Source organism: Mastigoproctus giganteus, chromosome 11, assembly GCF_048544385.1.
Source record: "Mastigoproctus giganteus isolate SK-2022 chromosome 11, ASM4854438v1, whole genome shotgun sequence".
NCBI lineage: Eukaryota > Metazoa > Arthropoda > Arachnida > Uropygi > Thelyphonidae > Mastigoproctus > Mastigoproctus giganteus.
Window position 1 is genome coordinate 106,676,218 of NC_143585.1, and position 15,914 is coordinate 106,692,131.

Consider the following 15,914-nt stretch of genomic DNA (forward strand, 5'->3'; position numbering starts at 1 on the left):
GAAAGTTAATTAATACTTAAGTGTCCATAGATTTACCGTTCGTAATTTCCCGCCTTTGTCTTTGTCATACGATCGTTATATATCGAACCTAGATAGCGTTAGTATAGTATAGGTTATAATATTTTCAGCGATCGGTAAAATCTATTAAACTTGTTGAACTTCGTTGGCATTTAAATTGCACTTTAACTAAATACATATACCGACATAGATTACAAACGTAACATAATTAATTAATACATAACTGATACGGAAGTTATATAAAGGGAACTCGGAGATCGTTAATACTTGACACTAAAAAATATATATCCCGTTATAACTGTGTTGGGAGATAAGTTAGGGTTATAAACTGAAATTGAAATTTTATTTAAATTAAAAGTAATCATGACTCAGACCAGAGCAGCAAAACAAAAGGCTCAACCTAATCGAAGTGCTGTGGCTCAGGGGAGAACTGAGGGGGGCAGTTGCCTTCTGAATCACAGCCTTCTAAAATGCACAGCTTGCATGATGTTTGTGGAGCATTCAGGTACGGGACATGATATTGCCATAGGGGATGTCTTTGTGTGTGCGCGATGCAAGGAGTGTATCGAAATCAGGCAACAACTCAGCGTTCTTATGGGCCTATATGAGAGCTTGAAAGACAGGGTGTATGCCCTTGAAGGAACTAAACTGAGGGGCCCATCAAGCTCTCAGCTGCCCACATCAATGACAGAGCTTGCACTTGGTCATCGTGAAACACAGCGGCAACCCCCAAGGCAGAATGCGCTGGTCCCAAAGGAACTAGTAGTTGTTGGTGACTCTATTGTCAGGGAAACGGGGAACATGCTTTGTAAAAAGGATAGGTGGAACAGGACCAGGGTATGTCTGCCAGGGGCAAAGGTTAAAGAAGAGCGGATATCATCTTTTAAGGGCACAAAAGGTGATATAATAAATTTTAATAAATTTTCTGTTTATACTCCGGGACGACCAAACGGTCAGAGGAGTTCACAAATAGACAGAATACAAGAAACAGCACCGTATTCAGCAGTCACGGGTTTGAACCCCGGTCACTCAAGGCACGTGTACTTATGCACCCGCGCGCCTGACCACTAGGCTACGGCGGCCCTTTTAATAAATTTTCTGTTTATACTCCGGGACGACCAAACGGTCAGAGGAGTTCACAAGATTGAATACAAGAAACAGCACCGTATTCAGCAGTCACGGGATTGAACCCCGGTCACTCAAGGCACGTGTACTTATGCACCCGCGCGCCTGACCACTAGGCTACGGCGGCCTTCTTGTACACGTTGGCACTAATGATATCAAGAGTAGGTGACCGGCAGAATTGCTTAACAAGTACAGGTCACTGTTGAAAAAAAGCCGTGAAATAGGGTTGAATTTGAAAGTGTCTGCAATTCTGCTCAAACACGATAGGAGGGAGTATATGATGAGAGCCTTGTCGATCAATTCGGCCCTGGAAAGATTGCGCAAGGCTCAAGGGGTAGAATTTTTTTCAGCCTGGACTGTACTTGTTAACAGGAGAGATTGCTTCTACAGGGATGGGATACACTTAAATAGAATGGGTGCAAGAATATTTGCTGATGCTATCGAGGCAGTGTTAGGTGGGTCGGAAAACTGCTAGCTTGGGGGGATACAAAGACGAATAGATTAACAGTAGCCACTGGCAGAGGTGAAAGAGATTCTTGCACTGCTTCTATTGGAATGAGCAGAACCCTGAAAAACAAGATTCAGGATATTTCAGAGACTGCTGGGAGTCATCGCGGTACAAGTAAACACATGGGTTGTGTTAGGGTAGCTAAGAACAGAAATAGGTGCATGTATACTTGCGTGTACACCAATGCTAGGAGTTTAGTAAATAAATTTGATGAATTTGAGGTATTGCTCAAAACATCAAAGGCAGATATTGTTGGGATATCAGAGACGTGGTGTCACACAGATATAAGGGATGCAGAACTGCAATTTGGGGAGTAAAACGTCTACAGAAAGGATAGACTGGATAGGAAGGGAGGAGGGGTTATGCTATTAGTTAAGAAATACATAAAATCCAAGGAAATGAAGCCAGTGGACATCGCTGGACAGTGCAGTGTCGAGTCAGTTTGGTGTGACATAAGCATTGGGAGATCAAAATTGAGAGTAGGAGTGTGCTATAGGCCTAATGACTCTGATGAGTATAATAAGAAACTTTACAGGGAAATAGAGTGGGCCAGTAAATCAGAGAGTCTTATAATGGGAGATTTTAATTTCCCAGATATTGACTGGAGTTTGGGAGCTGGTCACTCACACACTAGCAAGGCTTTTGTGGATTTATTGGATGATTGTTTTCTACATCAGCATGTTCGGCAGGCAACTAGAGGGAGGAATACTCTTGATTTGATTATCAGCAGTGATTCTTCATGCATTAAGAATCTGCAGATATAAGAACCACTAGGTGGCAGTGATCACAGTGTGCTGAAGTGGGATTTACTCAAAGAGGTAACTACCATTAGGGGTAAAGGGAAGGGATATTGCTTTCGTAAAGGCGAGTACGATGGACTGAGACAGTATTTAAATTCTATAAAGTGGGATCAACTGATGATGTTACCAACAGCAAATGCAAAACGGGAAGCATTCAAAGAACTTATCTTGGAAGCTACTAGGCTTTACATACTAAATAAGAAATATTGTTCAAGGTTTATGCCTAAATGGATGTCAGATGAACTGATGAGGCATATGGCAGAGAAGAAACATGCATGGGATACATACAAATTAACACATGACACAGAAGCCTATGATAGATACAAGTTGATCTGTAACCAAGTTACAAAGGAGATTAGGCAGGCGAAGGCAGAGTACGAGAAATCTTTGGCAAGTGATGCAAATAAAAACAGCAAAGAGTTCTTTACTTATGTAAACTCTAGAAGGAAGGGGATGAATCAGATTGGTCCACTTGATATCGATGGGTCAACTGTTGATGATCCTGCTCAGGTAGCTAACAAACTAAATGAATATTTTGCATCGACATTCACACGAGGAGTTATTTAGAGAGGGGAAATCCGGGGGTGTATTCAACTCTAGCAGTAAGCTAGAGAATCTTGTAATAACTGAGAGTAAAGTGGAGGAGAAACTGTTGAAGATAAACACAAGAAAGGCACCTGGGGTGGATGGGATCTATCCAGTTATATTAAAGGAGGCAGCAGAGGAAGTAAGCAAACCCTTAGCCATAATTATGAGAGCTTCCTTGGACTCAGGGGAGGTACCCGCAGACTGGAGATGTGCAAATGTGACCTCAATTCACAAAGGAGGATCAAAGGCTGACACAAGCAATTATAGACTTGTGAGTTTAATTTCTGTTCCAGGAAAATTAATGGAGGCACTAGTTAGCATTGGCATTAGCATTAGCATTAGTATAGGCATTTGATGCAAGAAAGCAAGCTTATGCAGCATCAGCCAAAAAAAAATAAAGTAAAAAAAATAAATAAAAATAACCACTTCCACTTCACCCCTCTGTTCGTTCGAAATACTTGTCCAGCTGAGCCTTAAACTTATTTAGGCTATCAACTTCCACGACAAGGGATGGAAGTCTTTTCCACCTACCAACCACCCGCTGGCTAAAGGCAAATTTCTGCACATCTATCCTACATCTGTCTTTCCTCAATTTGAACTTATGCCCTCTCAGGTGATTATTCTGAGCAAGAAGAAGAATCCCATCAGCAATGAGCATGCTTAAACCATTCAAGGCTTTGTACACCTCTAACAGATCTCCTCGCTGGTGCCTAGTCTCCAGACACTGTTATTCGCAAAACTTAAGCCTTTCTTCGTAAGAGCACCCCTTTGTTCCATTCACTAATCTTGTTGCTCTTCTCTGTACTCGTTCCAGCAGCTCTACATCCTTCTTGAAATGAGGCCTCCAGGCCTGTATACAGTACTCTAGGTGTGGCCTGACCATTGCCTTATACAAGGGAATAATCACCTCCTTATCCCTGCTAGAAACATTCCTATATATCATTGACAATACACCATGAGCTACTCTTGCAGCCCGTCTGCTCTGCTCAGAGAACTTCATTCTACCTGCACAACCACCCCGAGGTCCCTTTCATTCTCTACCACTGTCAGTGTAGTACCACAGAGGTGATACGTTGCTCTGGGGTTGCTGTTTCCCATATGTAGTACTTTACATTTCTCAATGTTAAACTTCATTTGCCACCTCTCAGCCCATCTGCTCAACCTTTCCAGATCCTGTTGCAGCAGCATAGTGTCAGTAGTGTCCTAGACAACCCTGCCAACCTTGGTATAGTCTGCAAACTTGGACATTAAGCTTGATATACCATCATCAATATCATTTATAAATACAGAGAATAATAAAGGACCCAATACTGAACCCTGAGGGACTCCACTAATAACATTAGTCCACGATGAGCAGTGTCCATTGATTACCTCTCTGTCTTCTCCCCCTCAACCACCGCTTTATCCATAGCAGCAATTTGCCTCCAATACCACACTGCTCCAATTTGTGCAGCAGTCTTCCATGTGCAACAGTATCAAAAGCCTTTCTAAGATCCAAGTATATAATATCAAAATTATTCCCTGCATCCAGTTCTTTTGTGACTGCATCATAGTATCCAATCAAATTGGTCAGGCAAGACTTCCCCTTAACAAAACCATGCTGTGTCCGAGCTATAACTGAAGTCTTGTCTAGATGATCCTGCAGTGTTTCTTTGACCAGTGCCTCCATTAATTTTCCGGGAACAGAAGTTAACCTCACAGGTCTATAATTACTTGTGTCAGCCTTTGATCCTCCCTTGTGAAATGGGTTCACATTTGCACATCTCCAGTCCATGGGTACCTCCCCTGAATCCAAGGAAGCTCTCATAATTATGGCTAAGGATTTGCTTACTTCCTTTGCTGCCTCCTTTAATATAACTGGATAGATCCCATTCACCCCAGGTGCCTTTCTTGTGTTCATCTTCAATAATTTCTCCTCCACTTTACTCCCAGTTATTTCAAGATTCTGTAGCTTACTGCTAGAGTGGAATACACCTCTGGCATTCCCCTCACTGAATACCTCTCATGTGTGAATGTCGATGCAAAATATTCATTTAGTTTGTTAGCTACCTGAGCAGGATCATCAACAGTTGACCCATCGATATCAAGTGGACCAATCTGATTCATCCCCTTCCTTCTAGAATTTACATAAGTAAAGAACGTTTTGCTGTTTTTCTTTGCATCCCTTGCCAAGGATCTCTCGTAATCTGCCTTCGCCTGCCTAACCTCCTTTGTAACTTGGTTACAGATCAACTTGTATCTATCATAGGTTTCTGTGTCACGTGTTAATTTGTATGTATCCCATGCATTTTTCTTCTCTGCCATATGCCTCATTAGTTCATCTGACATCCATTTTGGCCTAAACCTTGAACAATATTTCTTAGTTGGTATGTAAAGCCTAGTAGCTTCCAAGATAAGTTCTTTGAATGCTTCCCATTTTGAATTTGCTGTTAGTAACATCATCAGTTGGTCCCACTGTATAGAATTTAAATACCGTCTCAGTCCACCGTAGTCGATTTTACGAAAGCAATAACCCTTCCCTTTACCCCTAATGGTAGTTACCTCTTTGAGTAAATCCCACTTCAGCACACTGTGATCACTGCTACCTAGTGGTTCATTTATCTGCAGATTCTTAATGCATGAAGAATCACTACTTGATAATCAAATCAAGAGTATTACTCCCTCTAGTTGCCTCCCGAACATGCTGATGTAGAAAACAATCATCCAATAAATCCACAAAAGCCTTGCTAGTGTTTGAGTGACCAGCCCCCAAATTCCAGTCAATATCTGGGAAATTAAAATCCCCCATTATAAGACTCTCTGATTTACTGGCCCACTCTATTTCCCTGTACAGTTTCTTATTATACTCATCAGAGTCATTAGGCCTATAGTACACTCCTACTCTCAATTTTGATCTCCCAATGCTTATTTCACACCAAACTGACTCGACACTGCACTGTCCAGCGATGTCGACTGGCTTCACTTCCTTGGATTTTATGTGTTTCTTAACTAATATCATAACCCCTCCTCCCTTCCTATCCTGTCTATCCTTTCTGTAGACATTGTACTCCCCAAATTCCAGTTCTGCATTCCTTATATCTGTGTGACACCACGTCTCTGAAATCCCAACAATATCTGCCTTTGATATTTTGAGCAATAACTCAAATTCATCAAATTTATTTACTAAACTCCTAGCATTGGTGTACACGCAAGTATACATGCACCTGCTCTTCCTCTTAGCCACCCTAACACAACCCATGTGTTTACTTGTACCCCCATGATTCCCAGCAGTCTCTGTAATATCCTGCATCTTATTTTCCAGGCTGCTGCTCATTCCAATAGAAGCAGTGCAAGAATCACTTTCACCTCTGCCAGTGGCTACTGTTAATCTATTAGTCCTTGTATCCCCCCAATCTAGCAGTTTTCTGACCCACCTAACACTGCCTCGATAGCTTCAGCAAACATTCTTGCACCCTTTCTATTTACGTGTATCCCATCCCTGTAGAAGCAGTCTCTCCTGTTAACAAGTACAGACCAGGCTGAAAAAAATTCTACCTCTTGAGCCTTCCACAATCTTTCCAGGGCTGAATTGATCGACAAGGCTCTCATCATATACTCTCTCCTATCGTGTCTGGGCAGAATTGCAGACATTTTCAAATTCAACCCTAATTCACGGCTTTTTTTCATCAGTGACCTGTACTTGTTAAGTAATTCCGCCGGTCTCCTACTCTTAATATCATTAGTGCCAACGTGTACAACTATATCACCTTTTGTGCCCTTAAAAGATGATATCCGCTCTTCTTTAACCTTTGCCCCTGGCAGACATACCCTGGTCCTGTTCCACCTATCCTTTTTACAAAGCATGTTCCCCGTTTCCCTGACAATAGAGTCACCAACAACTACTAGTTCCTTTGAGACCAGCGCATTCTGCCTTGGGGGTTGCCGCTGTGTTGCGCAATGACCAAGTGCAAGCTCTGGCATTGGTGTGGGCAGCTGAGAGCTTGATGGGCCCCTCACTTGTAATCCTTCGAGGGCATCCACCCTGTCCTTCAAGCTCTCATATAGGCCCATAACAACGCTGAGTTGTCGCCTGATTTCCTTACACTCCTTGCAGTATCATGTCCCATACCTGACTGTCCGCAAAAATCAAGCAAATAGTGCATCTTAAAAGGCTGTGATTCAGAAGGAAACTGCCCCCCCCCCCTCAGTTCTCCCCTGAGCCACAGCATTCCCATTAGCTTGAGCCTTTTGCTTTGCTGCTCTGGTTTGAGTCATGATTTCGATTTACTTTCAATAAAATTTCAATTTCAGTATAAAATTAAATCCTAAACTTGTATCTCAACACAGTTATAACGCTATATTTATGTTTCAGTAACGAGTGTTATCTACGAAATCCCTTTATATAACTTCCGTATCAAGTTATGTATTAATTATTTATATTTACTAATTATTTATGTTACGTAACCTAAGTAGTTATATGTATAGTTAAAAGTACAATTTAATTGCCAATGAAGTTCGACAAGATTAATAGATGTTACTGATTAATTTTCCCGTAACAATGGCGGCTCTTTACGAACGGTAAACACGTGGATTTGATACCCTTTCCGATACTAAGTAATACCTACAAAATCTCTATCTAAGTTACTTTAAACTTAAGTACCGTAACTAGGAATATAAAGCTACTCTATAAAATAAGTTAATATGTCAATTGAAACTAATAAAGCAGGAAATAAATCAGAAAAAACTTCTCTGTTCCAAGATCGACAGAAAGGCACGTCCGCACCCACTTAAAGAAGCACTGCAGGATCATTTAGACAAGACTTCAGTTATAGCTCGGACACAGCATGGTTTTGTTAAGGGGAAGTCTTGCCTGACCAATTTAATTGGATACTATGATACAGTCACAAAGGAACTGGATGCAGGGAATAACTTTGATATTATATACTTGGATCTTAGAAAGGCTTTTGATACTGTTGCACATGGAAGACTGCTGCACAAATTGGAGCAGTGTGACATTGTAGGCAAATTGCTGCTGTGGATAAAAGGGTGGCTGAGGGGGAGAAGACAGAGAGTGGTAATCAATGGACACTGCTCATCGTGGACTAATGTTATTAGTGGAGTCCCTCAGGGCTCAGTGTTGGGTCCATTATTGTTTTCTGTATTTATAAATGATATTGATGATGGTATATCAAGCTTAATGTCGAAGTTTGCAGACGATACAAAGGTAGGCAGGGTCGTCAAGGACACTACTGACACTATGCTGCTGCAACAGGATCTGGAAAGGTTGAGCAGATGGGCTGAGAGGTGGCAAATGAAGTTTAACATTGACAAATGTAAAGTACTACACATGGGAAACAGCAACCCCAGAGCAACGTATCAACTCTGTGGTACTACACTGACAGTGGTAGAGAATGAAAGGGACCTGGAGGTGGTTGTGCAGGCAGATATGAAGTTCTCTGAGCAGTGCAGACGGGCTGCAAGAGTAGCTCATGGTGTATTGTCAATGATATATAGGAATTTTTCTAGCAGGGATAAGGAGGTGATTATTCCCTTGTATAAGACAATGGTCAGGCCACACCTAGAGTACTGTATACAGGCCTGGAGGCCTCATTTCAAGAAGGATGTAGAGCTGCTGAAACGAGTACAGAGAAGGGCAACAAGATTAGTGAATGGAACAAAGGGGTGCTCTTACGAAGAAAGGCTTAAATTTTGCAAATTACAGTGTCTGGAGACTAGGCACCAGCGAGGTGATCTGATAGACGTGTATAAAGCCTTGAATGGTTTGAGCATGCTCAATGCTGATGGGATTCTTCCTCTAGCTCAGAAAAATCACCTGAGAGGGCGTAAATTCAAATTGAGAAAAGACAGATGTAGGATAGACGTGCGGAAATTTGCCTTTAGCCAGCGAGTGGTTGGTTGGTGGAACAGACTTCCATCCCTTGTCGTGGAAGTTGATGGCCTAAATAAGTTTAAGGCTCAGCTGGACAGGTATTTCGAACGAACAGAGGGGTGAAGTGGAAGTGGTTATTTTTATTTATTTTTTTTACTTTATTTATTTTTTTTTTTTTTTTTTGGCTGATGCTGCATAAGCTTGCTTTCTTGCATCAAATGCCTCTACTAATGCTAAACATGTGAATAATACGTTACAAAGCAACACTCAAACATATATAAGTCCATAGTCAGCAGGGATAGACTACGTTCACCACGATTATCAATGAGGCGTAGCGCTCGCCGTTGGACCGGCAACTCTCCTTTATCCGTCCACTCTTGGAACTTCTTAACTACAGCACTCTGCGGATATTCCAAAAGATTCTCAGTTTCCGTAATACTGCCACCTTTCAATACGGGATAATCATACCTTTCTCGAAGTCCGTCAGATCACGTCCCTTGCGCATGTCAAGCAAGGTCATCAAACACGACACCGTTTGTGGCATGCAGAAAACCTGCAGTTAATACCAGTTGTGACTGCGATACGTGTGCCTTCAGGCGGGGAGGGTCGGCCAACTGCTTGAACACAAACGTGGTCATAATGGTATGACTGGAGAGCGTGTCTCCAAGAAACCAGAGACGACAATCAGTGAGCACAGACAATTATCTCAATTGGTCCTCATTTATGAACAATCAATAATGATTAATGTTCACATTAAATTGTGTATTACATGACTAAGATGGCTACCCAACATTACAAAGATTACCTAAACGTTGAAAGATAATATTTCTAAACGCACCGAAATTCGAATGTTGATTAAACAGTAGTATGAGGACAACTATCATAAATGAAGGCTTCTCAGCAACAGCTTTCAGACATTAAATATAAATGATAATTGCAGGGTTTCATTGCAAGCAGTTAATTTGTGTATGACATTTAAGAAACATGGCTATAATTAGGATGATTAAAATGATGCAAAGCTATATAACTGAAACTGTTTACTTACTTCTGTGATTATTATTTCAAATTAAGTTATACTGAAATGAATTCGGATCTTTCGTAATGTTTTGAAGAGAACTGAAGCAACTTATGTAGACTTAAAATAGGCAGTTAAAAAGAGATATTTAACAGATTCGAAATTAAAATGATAAAGCAAGGATAGAGAAAAATGAATCAAGAGATGTTCACATTAAGTAGAAAGCAATTTGAAATTTCTCGCAAGCAATTATTCTAGTTTTTAATTTGAAATTAATGCATCAGGTGGAGTGAAGATCCATTCCCACATTCTTTCTCTACAATAAAAACGTGTCCTCATTAGAATCATTACTTTAAACAGAAACTATCTGAAGAATACAGAGGATTCTTCAGATATTTTCTATTTAAATACGGATTAATCTAACTTATTCTAAAGTTTATTATGCACGATACTCGATAATCATCCCCTAATTTACCGAAATGTCCCAAGCGAAATAATTTTTAAAGGTAATACAAGAAAAGAGGATCCTTGACCACATTTTAAGTACGGTTTCAGCAGCCATTTTCTTTGAGTTATATCATGTGATTAGGTGTGTTGCTTCCTTGTGTAGACCGGAAGTGCACACACACACACACACACACACACACACACACACACAGTAAATTAGAAGATCTGGGAACGAAGTCATCTAGTCAAATGGCAAAGAATAGGAGATGATTCCAACAGCATTACTGTTCCTGATCATGCATTCTCTAGGAAACCGCGCAATAGAAAGATGTCTCCATTATCATTCAAAAAGATTCAAAGGACTAGTAGGCTCCACAAAATCATTAAGGCGTTTCCATTCTGAAGAACTATAGTAGAAACCAATTTCTTAAACACTCAGCGAGATTATTATAAATAGTTTTACCAATTCAAGTCACGCCGTTCAACACTAAACATATCAAGGAGAGTAATCACAGAATAAGATCCCTACAATTCCAAGGGAAGAAATGGGAAGGAACTCGGAGATCAAAGAGTAACGAATATTAAACGATATCAATCCGTAGAGATATCAGTATAGGAAACGTGATATTTACCTTTAACAATAAATGTCACTCTAGGGGCAACCGGAAAATTCATTGATCTGCTCAAGTGTATTATGTTTGTGAATTGCGTGTGTTCTCTAGTCAATTTGCCTGTTTTGTTGGACGATAAACCCGAGTTTCCGGGGGAAAAACCTTGCTATCTACGCCTGAGACCGATTAACTCAGCCAAGGAGTGAAACCAGAAACGTTCCTCACATCATTGACGGAATTCGAACCCGGGCCTTTTCCACCCAGTGTGGGAAGGACGGTGATGATGCCACTGTTCTACACGCGCAGACACATGCCACAACACAGATAGTATAAATGTAGGATATTTTAAATCACCAAGCAAGAGCATATACACTGCCGTTCCATTAATATCAGGACACCTGCCTTTAGACAAAAAAAGAGCTTTTATTGTATCATTTAATATTGTGGGCTAAAACGATTTGCTTTTACGACGGTCTTCAATCTTCGCGCCATACTCTCAACCAGCTTTTTTATAAATGTCAGGTGATATGTTCCTCCACTTGGCCTTTACTGCAGCCACCAGTTCGGCCTTGTTTTTTTGGGGCGATCTCGACGCGCACGTACCCAACGATCCAATACATCCCAAAGATGCTCGATAGGGTTCAGATCACCACTCTTGGCTGGCCAATCCAACTTTTCCACACCCATGTCCTCAAATCACTCTGTTACAACCCAAGCAGTATGGTATGGCGCATTGTCTTGCTGATACAGGTATGAGCCTTACCCGAAGTATTGCCATGATGTTGGAAGTGCATAATTGTCCAGGTTGTCCTGGTACTGCACAGCATTCATGGTTTTGTCGATAACGACCAATGGGCCCAAGCCAAACCATGAAAAGCAGCCCCATACCATGACACTGCCTCCACACTTCATTTTTGAGAGGATACAATCAGGAAGGAACTGTTCCCCTGGCATTCGCCACACCCAGGAACGGCCATCAAACTGTTAGAGTGCGAACCTCGATTAGTCTGTCCATAGGACTGCTTTCCGCTTCTCTACAGTCCAGGATTAGCGCTCCTTACACCATTTTAATCGGCGTCTAGCATTTGTTGAGGTGATCAATTCTGTTTAACGTGTCATCTTGCATGCACACCTTTGCAATTGTCTGTTCGAAGCCCAGTGTGCATATTTATAGCAGGTTCTGTGACGTTTTACTGGCATAGGACCTGTTTCCTTCCATGGAGGGGTGTCCGGATATTAATGGTAGGGCAGTGTATACCGAACCCTGTTTGCCATTTTAGCACTAGGAATACAGCCATTCTCAAACAGCCCACACGGCAGTAGTAATCTGTGCGCATTAAGGAGAAAATCATCACGAGAGTAAAGAATGCACAGCTTCCAAGCCAATTTTCCTAGGTTGTAGAGGTAGCATCCTGTTTTCCCAAGACTACATAAAAAACTGAAAAAGAGGGATAAACACTAAATTACAAAATTGAACATAGAACTACATATCAAGAAGCAAGAACAGTAGTTCAACCACCCATTCGAGGTAGACTACCCTATGTCAGCATTACAACCAAATGCAGATCAATAGAAATACAGATCAGCATTTTTATTCTTCCACGATAATCTCTGTTTACCCATCGCAGTGTCAGCGCATAAAAATTTTAAAATACAATAAAAAACATTAAATATTCTAATTTCAATTCCTTCAGACGTAGCCCCCATCAGGTAAACGAAATAGTGAAGAGATATAAAACCTAGAAACCAAAACTTTCAGCATAGACGGATGTATAAAAAAGACACGATGAAAGAACGTGTTGGAAGTGTTTTCGAAGGACGAAGACAATAATATCAGACGGCCTACTATTTCATCAGAAAAATTCGAAACCAGAAACATAAAACCATTTCACTTAAGAAACAACCCGCAGGATCTAACAAACTGAAATAATGAATTAATACAATTGGAATTTTTCTGGCCTTAGAACAATAATTGTGATGTCCAGTTCCTCTTAAATCAGTGCTCTCTTTCCCAGAGATATATCTTAATTCCCAGACGCTCCTGACCTACAGAATTATGTTGTATAGATACATAGAGATAGAATAAAGAAAGAAATAACAAGTGGAGTTTTAGAAATTGTGGTTGAACAATCATATCTTTATCCAACAAGGCCTTCTAAACAACACTCTTCAAGTGGCTATAGTTCAGTTGGCAATCGGTTTCTAATTTCTGTATGCTCAAATATTTACCATCAAAACTTGATATCCCATATGATAATTTATACAGACTGATTCCAAACTCCCATTTCGTTTCTGTGTTTTAGGAGATTAAAATTTGTAGGGGAGCATTGACACCAACAGGAGAGAATGGATCGTAGAAAAAATTATTAGATCAGCGTAATTTTCAATAATGGATTACATTTACTTCCACTTCTGAACTTGAAACTTTACAGCAATAGCTGATACTATGCCATCCACTATTTTCATTCTTCAACTGGAAAACAACTGATGACCCACTAAGCTGTAATGACTATCCGGTGAACTCCAACAAGGTATGATCGAAATATGTTGGAAGTGGTAACTTCTTCCAACATATTTCGAACTATTTATAACTATACATAAAATATTATATTGTAAATAATCATCGTATTCACATATCTTTTCAGCTTTGGAAAGTTATGAACTAAAAAGTTCACAGTGTCCTCTTTTTCTCCTCTTCCGTTTGCAGCGTGCCTTTGGGTGTAGCTTATATCCTCTTTAATGCGATGGCATGAAAAAGTTCCACAACATTTCCAGTATTTCTGCAGAACACGAACCGGAAAAAAAAGAGAAATATGTTTTTTCCTGTTTATCACAGACACTGTCTCAAGCGAAAAGACGCGGTCCATTTCACAGATAACATGGTCTCGTTATATGGATGCGGATAAACGCATGTTTCCTAGGTTACTAGCTCTCAACCTTTCCATTTACGCCTGTTTGAGTATCGGTAAATTAATCATCATTTACATGTTACGCTTTGTAAAACAACATTTAAACAACCACGCAAAAAACACGAGCGTGTAAAATAGTTATCAAAAACATTAATGACTACCTCTGAGAGTTTTTCTAGCGTGCGGCAGCATTTTTTTGTTTATTTTATAGACTAATATTTCATGGTACTGACGAGAAAACAAGAAGTGAATTCCAATTCATGTTTAATGCTTTTTGTTACAAAACAGTAATTATTGTTTGACGTATTATGTTAAATAATAAGTACTGTTATTATTTGTGGTAATATTAAGCTACGACCCTAAGTTTAAGAACAGTAGTCATAAATCGAGGGCAGTAATTTTTAATGTGTATTGAAAGTCCTGCTCGGTGGCCTTGACTTCTTCAACAGCCAATGGAATTCATAAGAATCAGAGCATGAAAAGCTGATGTTTAAAAGATTTTATTTTATATTTCTATTTGTAAATCCCATGTAAAGTATTTGCGAAGAGTTTTTGTGATTCTAGAAAAGAAAGGCAGTTTAAAAGTTATTGTATTCTAGTATCATGAATGGTACTAGAAAGAACCTTTGCTGCACGCTGGAGTTTAATCTTCAAAGTCATAATTTTCAGAAAATCAATAAAGAGGAGGGTTGTTCCAGAAAACAAAATAAATCAGGAAGAAAAAAAGTCATTTCGGTGAATTTTAATATTAAATGTGAATAACTATGCATGCTCGGAGAATATTAAGAAGAAAGGAGTGGAATCAAAGGTTCTGCAATTCAGTGGTTCTACGAACTATCTGTCGAAAGGCATTTGAAAATATCAAATAACTCATAATTATAATGGCCCTTTTTAGGTTACGTTAACTAAGGAGTATAGGACACTCCTTAGTTAACGTTTAATATTAACACCAGTACTCCTTAGTTCAAATTTTCATTTAGTATACGAATCGGTATTGAAGGAGTGATATATAATTCTATATTGGTCACAGTTCGTGATATATTTTTGTTATAACTGCAACCACGACTGAAGTGGTACTTAAGCATCCAGTCTCTAACAGAATTAGAACCTAGACCTTTCCAAACGAGTGATACGTACGATCCTGCTTTAGCCTCACGAGGAAAAACTAATGGCAAAGAGGAGAAACGATGTGGAATAATTTAACGTACTGTTAACCAAAGGAAATTTTCGCTACATCGTTCTCAGAGGAAATAATCATAAAAAAGAACGTCTTTGGCTACCAGCAAATCTTCTCCAAATAATACGTATCTAACACCATTCCTATCTTAATCAATGTTGAAAAATATACCACAGCTCCACCTCTTCTGTTTTTCTACCTACAACTTTCACAGACGATTAGATTATGTTCACTTACGTTGATTTTTTATATCTCACTGTAAAACCGTTTATCTATCTGTTAATAGGCTCTTTCTCTGAGGATTGGTGTTCTATTCCTCTTTTTAATATAAAAGGCACTACCTCGAGATTAGAATAATCTCGAAATTCTTTAATAATAAGCTGAACTCCAACCTACAACAACAATAAGGGTATAGTAAAAACAGCAGAAGAAACATAAAAGTGGAGAAAAAACTCAAACTGCCTGTAAAGGCAGTCTACTTCTTTCTGCTACCTTAATCAAAAACAACGGTGACAAGATTGAAGAGTTAAAAGCTGAATATTCTGAAATAGTGATGTACTGAAGAAACTGCAGGGGTAAAAACTGAAAAGTGTCTGATGAATTGTCTCTTTTATCACCATAAAGTTTATTGAAAACTGCATGCTAAATTTAGAAAATAGAAAAAAATAAACTACGTTTACTACAATACTGATCGAAGTATTGTAGTAAACGTAGTTCAGTAGGATCTACTGCAATTAGTTGGCCACTTAGTGTGTGCACAGTACACACTAAGTGGCCAACTAATTGCAGTAGATCCTCCTTTAGCTCTCAGCCTTGATTCGTCATGGCATGGACGCAACGAGGCGTG